The sequence below is a fragment of the Bos indicus x Bos taurus genome, chromosome 1 (assembly GCF_003369695.1).
Source record: "Bos indicus x Bos taurus breed Angus x Brahman F1 hybrid chromosome 1, Bos_hybrid_MaternalHap_v2.0, whole genome shotgun sequence".
Taxonomy (NCBI): Eukaryota; Metazoa; Chordata; class Mammalia; order Artiodactyla; family Bovidae; genus Bos; species Bos indicus x Bos taurus.
Genome location: NC_040076.1, coordinates 143,891,965 through 143,906,472, shown reverse-complemented (window position 1 = coordinate 143,906,472; position 14,508 = coordinate 143,891,965). Strand labels below are relative to the sequence as shown.

At 38.4% G+C, this 14,508-nt stretch overlaps 1 protein-coding gene across 1 annotated transcript in view; it reads left to right on the top strand.

Annotated features, from left to right (window-relative positions):
- Nucleotides 1-14,508, top strand: part of TSPEAR (thrombospondin type laminin G domain and EAR repeats) — a 111,509-nt gene that overhangs the window by 22,097 nt on the left and 74,904 nt on the right. The gene's annotated exons all lie outside the window — the stretch shown is intronic.

Sequence of the window (14,508 nt, the reverse complement as noted above, 5' to 3'; positions counted from 1 at the left end):
CAAATAACCAAAATTCACTTAAAAAAACCTAGATCTCCTCAATTGTCGTGTATCAACTTAACATATCTTGTTTTTTAGGGCAGTTTTAGGTTCAGAGCAAAACTGAGTAGGAAGTACAGAGTTCCTATATATATCCATACCCTCACACAGGTGCAGCCTACCCCACCATCAGTATCTTGTGATTTGATGCATTTGTTACAAATGGGCTACATTCCTTATAATGGATAAACCTACACTGACATGTTAATATCACCCAAATTCCATAGTTTACATTAGAGTTACTCTCACTGTTGCTGAGTTCTATGTGTTTTGATAACTGTCTTATAGCACATGTGGAGCATTACGGAATAGTTTCCCTGCCCTAAAAATCCTCTGTGCTCCATCCGTTCATCTCTTCTTCCCTGCTAACCCTGGCAACCACTGATCTTTTTACCGACTCCATAGTTTTGTCTTTTCCAGAATGTCATATCCTTGGAACCATCAGGAGTGGAAACTTTTCAGATTGGCTTCTTTCACTTAGGACTGTGCATTTACGTTTCCTTCATGTTCCTTCATGCCTTGATAGCCTTTTTCTATTTTTTTTATTGAGGGAAAATATTCATAACACAAAGTTTACAACCTTAACCACTTTAAAGTGTACAGTTCAGTGGTATTAAGTACATTCATAACCATGTGTAACCATCACCACTGTCCACACTTGGAACTCTTTATCTTGCAAAACAAACTCTATACACATTAAACAACAATACCCATACTTCCTTTCTCACAGCCCCTGGAAAGCATCATTCTACTTTTTGTCTCTAAAGTACTTCGTGTAGGTGAAATCACAAAGTGTTTGTCTTTTTGTGACTGACTTATTTATCTTACCATAATGTCCTCATGCTTCGTCCATAATAGTGCCAGATTTACTTCTTGTTAACAGGTGAATAATATTCCATTCTATGTGTGTACCACATTTTGCTTATCCATTCATCTAGCAGTGAACACCTGAATGACTTCCACTTTTTAGCTATTGTGAAAAATGCTTCTATGAATGTGGTATTACAAATTTCTCTTCAAGATTCTGCTTTCAATTCTTTTCAGCACAGACCCAGTAGAAATACTGGATCATACACTAATGCTACATTTAATGTATTGAGGAACCATCATACTGATTTCCACGTAGCTGTACTGGTTCATGTTCCCACCAACAGTGTACAAGTGTTCCAGTTTCTTCACAATCTCACCTATATTTATGTTTTTTTTTTAAATAAATGGTCATTCTTCTAAGAGGTGTAAGGTGGTACCTCACTGTAGTTTTGATTTGCATTTCTCTAATGATTAGTTCTATTGAGTATATTTTCATGTGCTTATTGGCCATTTGTATATCTTCTTTGGAAAAATGTCTATTTGTGGCCTTTGCTCATTTCTGAGTTAGGATTTTTGTTGTTACTGAGTTTTAGGAGTTCTCTATACGTTCTGGATATCAATCTCGTATCAGATATATGATTTTCAAATGTTTCCTCACATTTCTTTGGGTTCCCTTTGTTCTCTGTTGATACTACATTTTGATGAAAAATATTTAAAATTTTCGTAAAGTCCCGTCTCTATATTTTCTTATGCTGACTGTGTCACTGGTGTCATATCCAGGAAATGACTGCCAAATTCAAGGTTGTGAAGTTTTGTCCTATTTTTTCTTCAAAGAGTTTTATAGTTACAGATCTTACATTTAGATTGAGGATCCACTTTGAGTTAATTTTGTGTATGATGTTAGGTATGGATCTGACTTCATTCTTGTGCATGTGAATATCCAATTTCCCTAGAACCATTTGTTGAAAAGACTGTCTTTTCTCCAGTGAATGGACTTAATGCCCTTGTCAAAAATGGTTTGACTGATTGTGTGAGGGTTTGTTTTTGGATCCTGTATTCTCTTGCATTCATCTCTATGTCTGAATTTGTGCCGGTACCACTCTATTTGATTACTGTCGCTTTGTAGTGAGCTTTGAAATTAGGGAGTATGATTCCTCTGTCTTTGTTCTTTTTCAGGATTTTTCTTTTTTGGTTATTCAAGGTCCCTTAAGATTCCATATAAATTTTAGAATGAGTTTTTTTTTTTTATTTCTGTGAAAAGTCATCAATGTTGATAGCAGCTGCATTTAACATGTAGATTGGTTTGGATAGTAATGATATCTTAACAATATTAAAGCTTCCAATCCATAAATATGGGGTGTCTTTCCATTTACTTATGTCTTCTTTCATTTCTTTCAACAATGATTTGTAGTTTTCACTGGATAAGTTTTTGACCTCCTTGATTAATTCCTAAGTATTTTACTTTTTGATGATATTCTAAATGGAATCATTTTTGTAATTTCCTTTTAGGGTTATTCATTATTAGTGTATAGAAATGCAACTAATTTTTTATATATTGACTTTGTATCCTGCTGTTTTGCTGAATTCACTTATTAGTTGTAATGGTTTGGTGTGTAGGTATGGAATTTTTAGAATTTTGTACATATAAGGATTATGTATATATAACATCTGTGAATGGAGATGATTTTACTTCTTCTTTTTCAACTTAAACGGCTTTTATTTTTCCTTTTGTCCAGCTGCTCTCCTAGAACTTCCAGGACTGATGAATAGCAGTAGCAAAAGTGGGCAACCCTGCCTTGCTCCTGATCTTAAAAGAAAAGCTTTCAGTCTTTCAATGTTGAGTGTGGTGTTTGCTGTGGGTCTTTCATATACATATTTTTTTTATTATGTTGAGACAGTTTCCTTCTACTTTCAGTTGTTGAGTGTTTTTATCATAAGAAGTGTTGAATTTTGTCAAGTGCGTTTTCTGCATCAATTGAGATGATTATGGATTTCCCTCTCCATTCCATTAATGTGGTGTGTTATATTCATTGATGTTCATATCACTCCTTCCACCCTCGCATTCTGGCAGGAGATCTCCCTTGGTCATGGTGTACAATTCTTTTAATTTGCTGCTGAATTCAGTTTGCTAGTATTTTGATGAGGATTTTTGTAAGAGACTGAATGCTTTTCCTCTAAGACCAGGAGCAAGACACAGGTGTCTTCTCTCTGCATTCTTTCAACATCATACTTACATCACATCTTGGGCAACAAAATAACAAATAAAAGGGTGCATACCAAAGAAATGAAATCATCTCTACTCACAGAGGATGTGATTGTCCACATTGAAAACCCTTAAAATCTACAAAAAGAGTCGTAGAAATACATGAGGGTTTAGCAAGTTGAAGGATGCAAGCCTGGAGTAAGAAAAATTAATTATATTTCTTGGACTTCCCTGGGAACTCAGTCAATAAGAATCCACCTGCCAATGCAGGGGACATGGATTCGACCCCTGACTGGGGAAGATTGCACAGACTGCAGAGCAACGAAAGCCAGTGCACCCCAACTACAGCCTGCATGCCACAGTTACTGAAGCCCACTCACCTAGGGGGCTTCCCAGGTGGCTTAGTGGTAAAGAATCCACCTGCTAGTGCAGAAGACACAGGCGATGCAGGTTCCATCCCTGGGTTGGGAAAATCCCCTGGAGGAGGACATGGCAACCCACTCCAGGATTCTTGGCTGGAAAATTCCATGGACAGTGCAGCCTGGTGGGCCACAGTCCATGGGGGTCACAAATAGTCAGACACGACTAGCAACTGAGCGTGCGTGCATGTATACACTCTAGGACCTGCAAGCTACACCTACTGAGCCTACCTGCTGCAACCACAGAAGCCTGTGCACCGTGACCCCAGACTCCACAGCAAGAGAAGCCACCGCAGCGAGAAAGCCCGTGTACCACAACTAGAAAAAGCCCTCACACAGGAAAGAAGACCCAGTACCACCAAAAATAATAATAATAATACATAAGCAAATAATTTTAGAAACTACTTATATTTCTATATAATAGCAATAAAAATTGAATTAAGTTTTTTGTTTAAAAGTATATTAGCATAAAAAAATAAAAAGAGGTACAAATTTTACAGATTATGTACAGAATGACATCTATAAAAACACTGATGAAAGAAAAAGAAGACACAAATAAGTGTAGAACTAGACCATGTCTACATGTTTAAATATTATTATGATGTCAGTTGCCTCCAAACGGGGGTCTCCCTGGTAGTTCAGCTGGTAAAGGATCTGCCTGCAATGCAGGATACCCTGGTTTGATTCCTGGGTTGGGAAGATCCCCTGGAGAAGTGACAGACTACCCACCCAGTACTCTTGGGCTTCCCTGGTGGCTGAGATGTTAGAGAATCTGCCTGCAATGCAGGAAACATGGGTTCAATCCCTGGCTTGGAAAGATCCCCTGGTGGAGGGCTTGGCAACCCGGTCCAGGATTCTTGCCTGGAGAATCCCCAAGGACAGAGGAGCCTGGCAGGATACAGTCCATGGGGTCACAAAGAGTTGGACACGACTAAGCGACTGAACACAACACATCACCTCCAAATTGATCTATAGATTCAAAGTAATTGCAATAACAAATAGGATTTCTTTGTTGGTGTGAATAAGTTGACCCTAAATTTATTTGGAAAGACAAAGGAGCTCAAGGAGCCACAAAATTTAAAAATGAGGAAGAAAGTTGGAGGTTTTATCCTATCTGACTTCAGTATTTACCATAAAGCTATAATAATCAAAACAGTCCAATGCTGGCAAAGGTACAGGCCCAGATGAATGATACAGAAAAGAAAAACAGGCCACACAAATGAAATCAATTGATTTTTTATAAAAGTGCAAAGGCAGTTGGGAACAATGGATGTCTCTATGCAAAACAAAAAAGTAAACCTTGACCCGTACCTCAATTTTTTTTTTAATTTTATTTTATTTTTAAACTTTACAATATTGTATTAGTTTTGCCAAATATCGAAATGAATCCGCCACAGGTATACCCGCGTTCCCCATCCTGAACCCTCCTCCCTCCTCCCTCCCCTACCCTCCCTCTGGGTCGTCCCAGTGTACCAGGCCCAAGCATCCAGTACCGTGTATCGAACCTGGACTGGCGACTCGTTTCATACATGATAATATACATGTTTCAGTGCTATTCTCCCAAATCTCCCCACCCTCTCCCTCTCCCACAGTGTCCATAAGACTGATCTATACATCGGTGTCTCTTTTGAAGTCTCGTACACAGGGTTATTGTTACCATCTTTCTAAATTCCATATATATGCATTAGTATACTGTATTGGTGTTTTTCTTTCTGGCTTACTTCACTCTGTATAATAGGTTCCAGTTTCATCTATCTCATTAGAACTGATTCAAATGTATTCTTTTTAATGGCTGAGTAATACTCCATTGTGTATATGTACCACAGCTTTCTTATCCATTCATCTGCTGATGGGCATCTAGGTTGCTTCCGTGTCCTGGCTATTATAAACAGTGCTGCAATGAACATTGGGGTACACATGTCTCTTTCCCTTCTGGTTTCCTCAGTGTGTATGCCCAGCAGTGGGATTGCTGGATCATAAGGCAGTTCTATTTCCAGTTTTTTAAGGAATCTCCACACTGTTCTCCATAGGTCATTTATTTTTCTGGAGTTGAGCTGTAGGAGTTGCTTGTATATTTTTGAGATTAGTTGTTTGTCCGTTGCTTCATTTGCTATTATTTTCTCCCATTCTGAAGGCTGCCTTTTCACCTTGCTAATAGTTTCCTTTGATGTGCAGAAGCTTTTAAGTTTAATTAGGTCCCATTTGTTTATTTTTGCTTTTATTTCCAATATTCTGGGAGGTGGGTCATAGAGGATCCTGCTGTGATGTATGTCAGAGAGTGTTTTGCCTATGTTCTCCTCTAGGAGTTTTATAGTTTCTGGTCTTACATTTAGATCTTTAATCCATTTTGAGTTTATTTTTGTGTATGGTCTTAGAAAGTGTTCTAGTTCATTCTTTTACAAGTGGTTGACCAGTTTTCCCAGCACCACTTGTTAAAGAGATTGTCTTTAATCCATTGTATATTCTTGCCTCCTTTGTCAAACATAAGGTGTCCATAGGTGCGTGGATTTATCTCTGGGCTTTCTATTTTGTTCCATTGATCAATATTGCTGTCTTTGTGCCAGTACCATACTGTCTTGATAACTGTGGCTTTGTAATAGAGCCTGAAGTCAGGTAGGTTGATTCCTCCAGTTCCATTCTTCTTTCTCAAGATTGCTTTGGCTATTCGAGGTTTTTTTGTATTTCCATACAAATTGTGAAATTATTTTTTCTAGCTCTGTGAAAAATACCATTGGTAGCTTGATAGGGATTGCGTTGAATCTGTAGATTGCTTTGCGTAGTATACTCATTTTTACTATATTTATTCTTCCAATCCATGAACATGGTATATTTCTCCATCTATTAGTGTCCTCTTTGATTTCTTTCACCAGTGTTTTATAGTTTTCTATATATAGGTCTTTAGTTTCTTTAGGTAAATATATTCCTAAGTATTTTATTCTTTCTGTTGCAATGGTGAATGGAATTGTTTCCTTAATTTCTCTTTCAGTTTTCTCATTATTAGTGTATAGGAATGCAAGGGATTTTTGTGTGTTGATTTTATATCCTGTAACTTTACTATAATCATTGATTAGTTCTAGTAATTTTCTGGTGGAGTCTTTGGGGTTTTCTATGTAGAGGATCATGTCATCTGCAAACAGTGAGAGTTTTACTTCTTCTTTTCCAATTTGGATTCCTTTTATTTCTTTTTCTGCTCTGATTACTGTGGCCAAAACTTCCAAAACTATGTTGAATAGTAATGGTGAAAGTGGGCACCCTTGTCTTGTTCCTGACTTTAGAGGAAATGCTTTCAATTTTTCACCATTGAGGATAATGTTTGCTGTGGGTTTGTCATATATAGCTTTTCTTATGTTGAGGTATGTTCCTTCTATTCCTGCTTTCTGGAGAGTTCTTATCATAAATGGATGTTGAATTTTGTCAAAGGCTTTCTCTGCTTCTATTGAGATAATCATATGGTTTTTGTTTTTCAATTTGTTAATGTGGTGTATAACATTGATTGATTTGCAGATATTGAAGAATCCTTGCATCCCTGGGATAAAGCCCACTTGGTCATGGTGTATGATCTTTTTAATGTGTTCTTGGGTTCTGATTGCTAGAATTTTGTTAAGGATTTTTGCATCTATGTTCATCAGTGATATTGGCCTGTAGTTTTCTTTTTTTGTGGGATCTTTGTCAGGTTTTGGTATTAGGGTGATGGTGGCCTCATAGAATGAGTTTGGAAGTTTACCTTCCTCTGCAATTTTCTGGAAGAGTTTGAGCAGGATAGGTGTTAGCTCTTCTCTAAATTTTTGGTAGAATTCAGCTGTGAAGCCGTCTGGACCTGGACTTTTGTTTGCTGGAAGATTTTTGATTACAGTTTCAATTTCCGTGCTTGTGATGGGTCTGTTAAGGTTTTCTATTTCTTCCTGGTCGAGTTTTGGAAAGTTGTACTTTTCTAAGAATTTGTCCATTTCTTCCACGTTGTCCATTTTATTGGCATATAATTGTTGATAGTAGTCTCTTATGATCCTTTGTATTTCTGTGTTGTCTGTTGTGATCTCTCCATTTTCATTTCTAATTTTATTGATTTGATTTTTCTCCCTTTGTTTCTTGATGCGTCTGGCTAATGGTTTGTCAATTTTATTTATCCTTTCAAAGAACCAGCTTTTGGCTTTGTTGATTTTTGCTATGGTGTCTTTTGTTTCTTTTGCATTTATTTCTGCCCTAATTTTTAAGATTTCTTTCCTTCTACTAACCCTGGGGTTCTTCATTTCTTCCTTTTCTAGTTGCTTTAGGTGTAGAGTTAGGTTATTTATTTGACTTTTTTCTTGTTTCTTTAGGTATGCCTGTATTGCTATGAACTTTCACCTTAGGACTGCTTTTAAAGTGTCCCACAGGTTTTGAGTTGTTGTGTTTTCATTTTCATTAGTTTCTATGCAAATTTTGATTTCTTTTTTGATTTATTCTGTGATTTGTTGGTTATTTAGCAGGGTGTTGTTCAGCCTCCATATGTTGGAATTTTTAATAGTTTTTCTCCTGTAATTGAGATCTAATCTTACTGCATTGTGGTCAGAAAAGATGCTTGGAATGATTTCTATTTTTTTGAATTTACCAAGGCTAGATTTATGGCCCAGGATGTGATCTATCCTGGAGAAGGTTCCATGTGCGCTTGAGAAAAAGGTGTAATTCATTGTTTTGGGATGAAATGTCCTATAGATATCAAATAGGTCTAACTGGTCTATTGTATCATTTAACGTTTGTGTTTCCTTGTTAATTTTCTGTTTAGTTGATCTATCCATAGGTGTGAGTGGGGTATTAAAGTCTCCCACTATTATTGTGTTATTGTTAATTTCTCCTTTCATACTTGTTAGCATTTGTCTTACATATTGCGGCGCTCCCGTGTTGGGTGCATATATATTTATAATTGTTATATCTTCTTCTTGGATTGATCCTTTGATCATTAGGTAGCGACCATCTTTGTCTCTTTTCACAGCCTTTGTTTTAAAGTCTATTTTATCTGATATAAGTATTGCTACTCCTGCTTTCTTTTGGTCCCTATTTGCATGGAATATCTTTTTCCAGCCCTTCACTTTCAGTCTGTATGTGTCCCCTGTTTTGAGGTGGGTCTCTTGTAGACAACATATGTAGGGGTCTTGTTTTTGTATCCATTCAGCCAGTCTTTGTCTTTTGGTTGGGGCATTCAACCCATTTACATTTAAGGTAATTACTGATAAGTATGATCCTGTTGCCATTTACTTTATTGTTTTGGGTTTGAGTTTATACACTGTTTTTGTGTTTCCTGTCTAGAGAATATCCTTTAGTATTTGTTGGAGAGCTGGTTTGGTGGTGCTGAATTCTCTCAACTTTTGCTTGTCTGAGAAGCTTTTGATTTCTCCTTCATATTTGAATGAGATCCTTGCTGGGTACAATAATCTGGGCTGTAGGTTATTTTCTTTCATCACTTTAAGTATGTCTTGCCATTCCCTCCTGGCTTGAAGAGTTTCTATTGAAAGATCAGCTGTTATCCTAATGGGAATTCCCTTGTGTGTTGTTTGTTGTTTTTCCCTTGCTGCTTTTAATATTTGTTCTTTGTGTTTGATCTTTGTTAATTTGATTAATATGTGTCTTGGGGTGTTTTGTCTTGGGTTTATCCTGTTTGGGACTCTCTGGGTTTCTTGGACTTGGGTGATTATTTCCTTCCCCATTTTAGGGAAGTTTTCAACTATTATCTCCTCAAGTATTTTCTCATGGTCTTTCTTTTTGTCTTCTTCTTCTGGGACCCCTATGATTCGAATGTTGTAGCGTTTAATATTGTCCTGGAGGTGTCTGAGATTGTCCTCATTTCTTTTAATTCGTTTTTCTTTTATCCTCTCTGATTCATTTATTTCTACCATTCTATCTTCTAATTCACTAATCCTATCTTCTGCCTCTGTTATTCTACTATTTGTTGCCTCCAGAGTGTTTTTAATTTCATTTATTGCATTATTCATTTTATATTGACTCTCTTTTATTTCTTCTAGGCCCTTGTTAAACCTTTCTTGCATCTTCTCGATCTTAGTCTCCAAGCTATTTATCTGTGATTCCATTTTGATTTCAAGATTTTGGATCAGTTTCACTATCATTATTCGGAATTCTTTATCAGGTAGATTCCCTATCTCTTCCTCTTTAGTTTGGTTTGGTGGGCTTTTATCCTGTTCCTTTATCTGCTGGGTATTCCTCTGTCTCTTCATCTTGTTTAAATTGCTGAGTTTGGGGTGTCCTTTCTGTATTCTGGCAGTTTGTGGAGTTCTCTTTATTGTGGCGTTTCCTCGCTCTGTGTGGGTTTGTACAGGTGGCTTGTCAAGGTTTCTTGGTTAGGGAAGCTTGTGTCGGTGTTCTGGTGACTGGAGCTGTATTTCTTCTCTCTCCTTTCGAAGACTTGGGTTGCTTTTCTGGGAGCCTGATGTCCTCTGCCGGCTTTCAGAAGTTGTTTTGTGGAATTTACTCAGCATTTAAATGTTCTTTTGATGAATTTGTGGGGGAGAAAGTATTCTCCCCGTCCTACTCCTCCGCCATCTTAGCTCCTCTCCCTCAATTTTTACTTAATGTAAAACTTTAATCAAAGTTTACCAGAGACCTAAATATAAAATGTAAAAGTTTTAAACTTTCAGAGGAAAACATTGAAGAAAATCTTTGTGACCTTGTGGTTAGGCAGAGTTCTTAGATTCAATACCAAAAGCATGATTGCTGAAAGAAAAAAAATAATACCCTGAAAAAAAAAAACTGATAAAACAGTTTATCAGTATTAATCTGTTTTGTTCATCAAAAGGCACTCTTTTTTATTATCATTATTTTTTTTCACTTTACAACATTGTATTGGTTTTGCAATACATCAACGTGCATCCACCACGGGTGTACACGTGTTCCCCATCCTGAACCCCCCTCCCACCTCCCTCCCTATACCATCCCTCTGGGTCATCCCAGTGCACCAGCCCCAAGCTTCCTGTATCCTGCATCGAACCTGGACTGGCGATTCATTTCTTATATGATATTATACATGTTTTAATGCCATTCTCCCAAATCATTCCCCCTCCACCTCTCTCCCACAGAGTCCAAAAGACTGTTCTATGCATCTGTGTCTCTTTTGCTGTCTCAGATACAGGGTTGTTGTTGCCATCTTTCTAAATTCCATATATATGCATTAGTATACTGTATTGGTGTTTTTCTTTCTGGCTTACTTCACTCTGTATAATAGGCTCCAGTTTCATCCACCTCATTAGAACTGATTCAAATGTATTCTTTTTAATGGCTGAGTAATACTCCATTGTGTATATGTACCACAGCTTTCTTATCCATTCATCTGCTGATGGACATCTAGGTTGCTTCCATGTCCTGGCTATTATAAACAGTGCTGCGATGAACATTGGGGTACACGTGTCTCTTTCCCTTCTGGTTTCCTCGGTTTGTATGCCCAGCAGTCGGATTCCTGGGTCATATGGCAGTTCTATTTCCAGTTTTTTAAGGACTCTCCACACTGTTCTCCATAGTGGCTGTACTAGTTTGCATTCCCACCAACAGTGTAAGAGGGTTCCCTTTTCTCCACACCCTCTCCAGCATTTATTGCTTGTAGACTTCTGGATCACAGCCATTCTGACTGGTGTGAAATGGTACCTCACTGTGGTTTTGATTTGCATTCTTTGATTATGAGTGATGTTGAGCATCTTTTCATGTGTTTGTTAGCCATCTGTATTTCTTCTTTGGAGAAACGTCTATTTAGTTCTTTGGCCCATTTTTTTATTGGGTCATTTATTTTTCTGGAATTGAGCTGCAGGAAGCCATATGATTATCTCAGTAGATGCAGAGAAAGCCTTTGATAAAATTCAACATCCATTTATGATAAAAACTCTCCAGAAAGCAGGAATAGAAGGAACATACCTCAACATAAGAAAAGCTATATATGACAAATCCACAGCAAACATTATCCTCAATGGTGAAAATTTTAAAGCATTTCCCCTAAAGTCAGGAACATGACAAGGATACCCACTCTCACCACTACTATTCAACATAGTTTTGGAAGTTTTGGCCACAGCAATCAGAGCAGAAAAAGAAATAAAAGGAATCCAAATTGGAAAAGAAGTAAAACTCTCACTGTTTACAGATGACATGATCCTCTACATAGAAAACCCTAAAGACTCCACCAGAAAATTACTAGAGCTAATCAATGAATACAGCAAAGTTGCCGGATATAAAATCAACACACAAAAATCCCTTGCATTCCTATACACTAATAATGAGAAAATAGCAAAATTAAGGAAACAATTCCATTCAGCATTGCAACGAAAAGAATAAAATACTTAGGAATATATCTACCTAAAGAAATTAAAGACCTATATATAGAAAACTATAAAACACTGATGAAAGAAATCAAAGAGGACACTAATAGATGGAGAAATATACCATGTTCATGGATCAGAAGGATCAATACAGTGAAAATGAGTATAATACGCAAAGCAATCTACAGATTCAACGCAATCCCTATCAAGCTACCAACGGTATTTTTCACAGAGCTAGAAAAAATAATTTCACAATTTGTATGGAAATACAAAAAAACCTCGAATAGCCAAAGCAATCTTGAGAAAGAAGAATGGAACTGGAGGAATCAACCTGCCTGACTTCAGGCTCTACTACAAAGCCACAGTCATCAAGACAGTATGGTACTGGCACAAAGACAGGAATATAGATCAATGGAAGAAAATAGAAAGCCCAGAGATAAATCCACACACCTATGGACACCTTATGTTTGACAAAGGAGGCAAGAATATACAATGGATTAAAGACAATCTCTTTAACAAGTGGTGCTGGGAAAACTGGTCAACCACTTGTAAAAGAATGAACTAGAACACTTTCTAAGACCATACACAAAAGTAAACTCAAAATGGATTAAAGATCTAAACATAAGACCAGAATCTATAAAACTCTTAGAGGAGAACATAGGCAAAACACTCTCTGACATACATCACAGCAAGATCCTCTATGACCCACCTCCCAGAATATTGGAAATAAAAGCAAAAAATAAACAAATGGGATCTAATTAAAAGCTTCTGCACAACAAAAGAAAGTATAAACAAGGTGAAAAGACAGCCTTCAGAATGGGAGAAAATAATAGCAAATGAAGCAACTGACAAACAACTAATCTCAAAAGTATACAAGCAACTCCTGCAGCTCAAAAGACACTCTTAAAGAATGAAAACACAAGCCATAGACTTGGAGAAAATATTTGCAAATCACACATCTGACTAAAGTACTTGTATCCAAAATATATAAAGAACACTCAAAATTGAACATCAAGAAAAACTAACAAAGAAAAGGGCATAAAGATTTGAAGAAATACCAAAGAAGATGCAGGGATGGCAAATAAGCATATAAAATGATGCTCCGCATCATTACTCATTAGGGAAGTGCAAATTAAAACTGCCACAAAGTCCCCTTCATACCTATGAGAAAGGCTCGAATTAAAAACAATTACCATGCCAGTGTTGGCAAGGATGTGGAGAAACTGGAGCTTTGATACATAAAACAATATCATAAATGACACAGCCACTGTGGATAAGTTTGCAAAGAAGTACATTAGAGAACCTCAACATATCACTGGTCTTTGGGGAAATGCAAGTTTGAATTATCCTAAGGTAGTGCTGCTGCTGCTAAGTCGCGTCAGTCGCGTCCGACTCTGTGGGACCCCATAGACGGCAGCCCACCAGGTGCCCCGTCCCTGGGATTCTCCAGGCAAGAACAGTGGAGTGGGTTGCCATTTCCTTCTCCATTTATGTGACCTCCTAGAAAAATCACAACTGCAGTGATTTTGAATCAGCGCTTGCCTGGGGCTTTGGGCCGAGGGAGGAGCTGATTCCAGTGGGACAGGAGTTTGGGGGCCTGTATGGTCTAGTGGGGGTGTGTCTGCATTTGTGAAAACTCAGAGAACTGCACTTGGGAAAGAGTGGGTCGAAGGCCAGAGGGGCAGGGCAGCCAGCAGGCACTTGCTTCTACAGGGTCAAGCCGATGGACCTCCACTGCCTCTGTCTGCTTTTTGCTGACTTTGTTGTTCTTTATTATTCTTTTTTATATTCTGCCTGCTTTTGAGCTCGCTCTTTTTCTGGACCATGTACTCTCAAGGTGGTTTTTGTAGAATCTGTACGAGTGGCTTCTTTTGAGAATAGGTGTTTTATCAGAAATGCTCTAATCTCCATCCGCCTGATAACCCACTTTCCTCAGACTTTCAAGAGTTGGTTACATTGTCTTCAGGTATGTTCATTGGCTGAGCGAAGTCGAATGCCAAACTCTCTGGAAGCTTTTAGGCTGTTTCCTCGTATTTGGCGTCAGACATTTGACCGGTGTAACAGATACGCACCGTTTTCCATTGATCTTGTCCTAGTTCGGTCAAAGTTCCAAATCTGAAGCACCATGTTTCTTTCCCTTCTCTCTGGAAAATGTTCTGTTTCTCCCTTTGCTGCACACATTCTATCCCTGGAAACCTCGTCTGATGCAGCTGGACCTTCCCTCCATCCTGCGCTGTGCTTGAGACATGTCTTGGTTCTTCTCACTCACTCCTTCTCCCTTTGGCTGGTCTGTCCACTGTTCAGCCCTGGTGCTTGAGAGGGATGTCCTACAGCAGGTGACAGCACTGTCCCAACTTTGAGCTCTGCGATGCCAAGTCTCTGAGACAGGGGTTCACAGCCACTCCCCTGCAGAGCCATGGAGACAAGTGGGAGAGGAGAGCTGGCAGGCACACATGGGTGGGGCTCCAGGACCCTAGATTAATTCTGTGTTTGCTTAGAGAACCTCACACAGCTCAGGGGTGATCCAGCCCTCAACCAGGACATGCATTTTACAAGCAGCAAACTCTTGTGTAAATAAACAAGAAGTAATAGGGGCTCAAAACACCAACAAGGAAAGGGAAGCCTCAGGGAGCCTTCAGCTGGCCCAGCAAACACCTGGACGGGGTATAAAAGGCCCACAGTCCAGAGCAGCGCTCACACACTCACTCACTCACTCACTAACACACACTCACATCCTCACCCTCCTCCA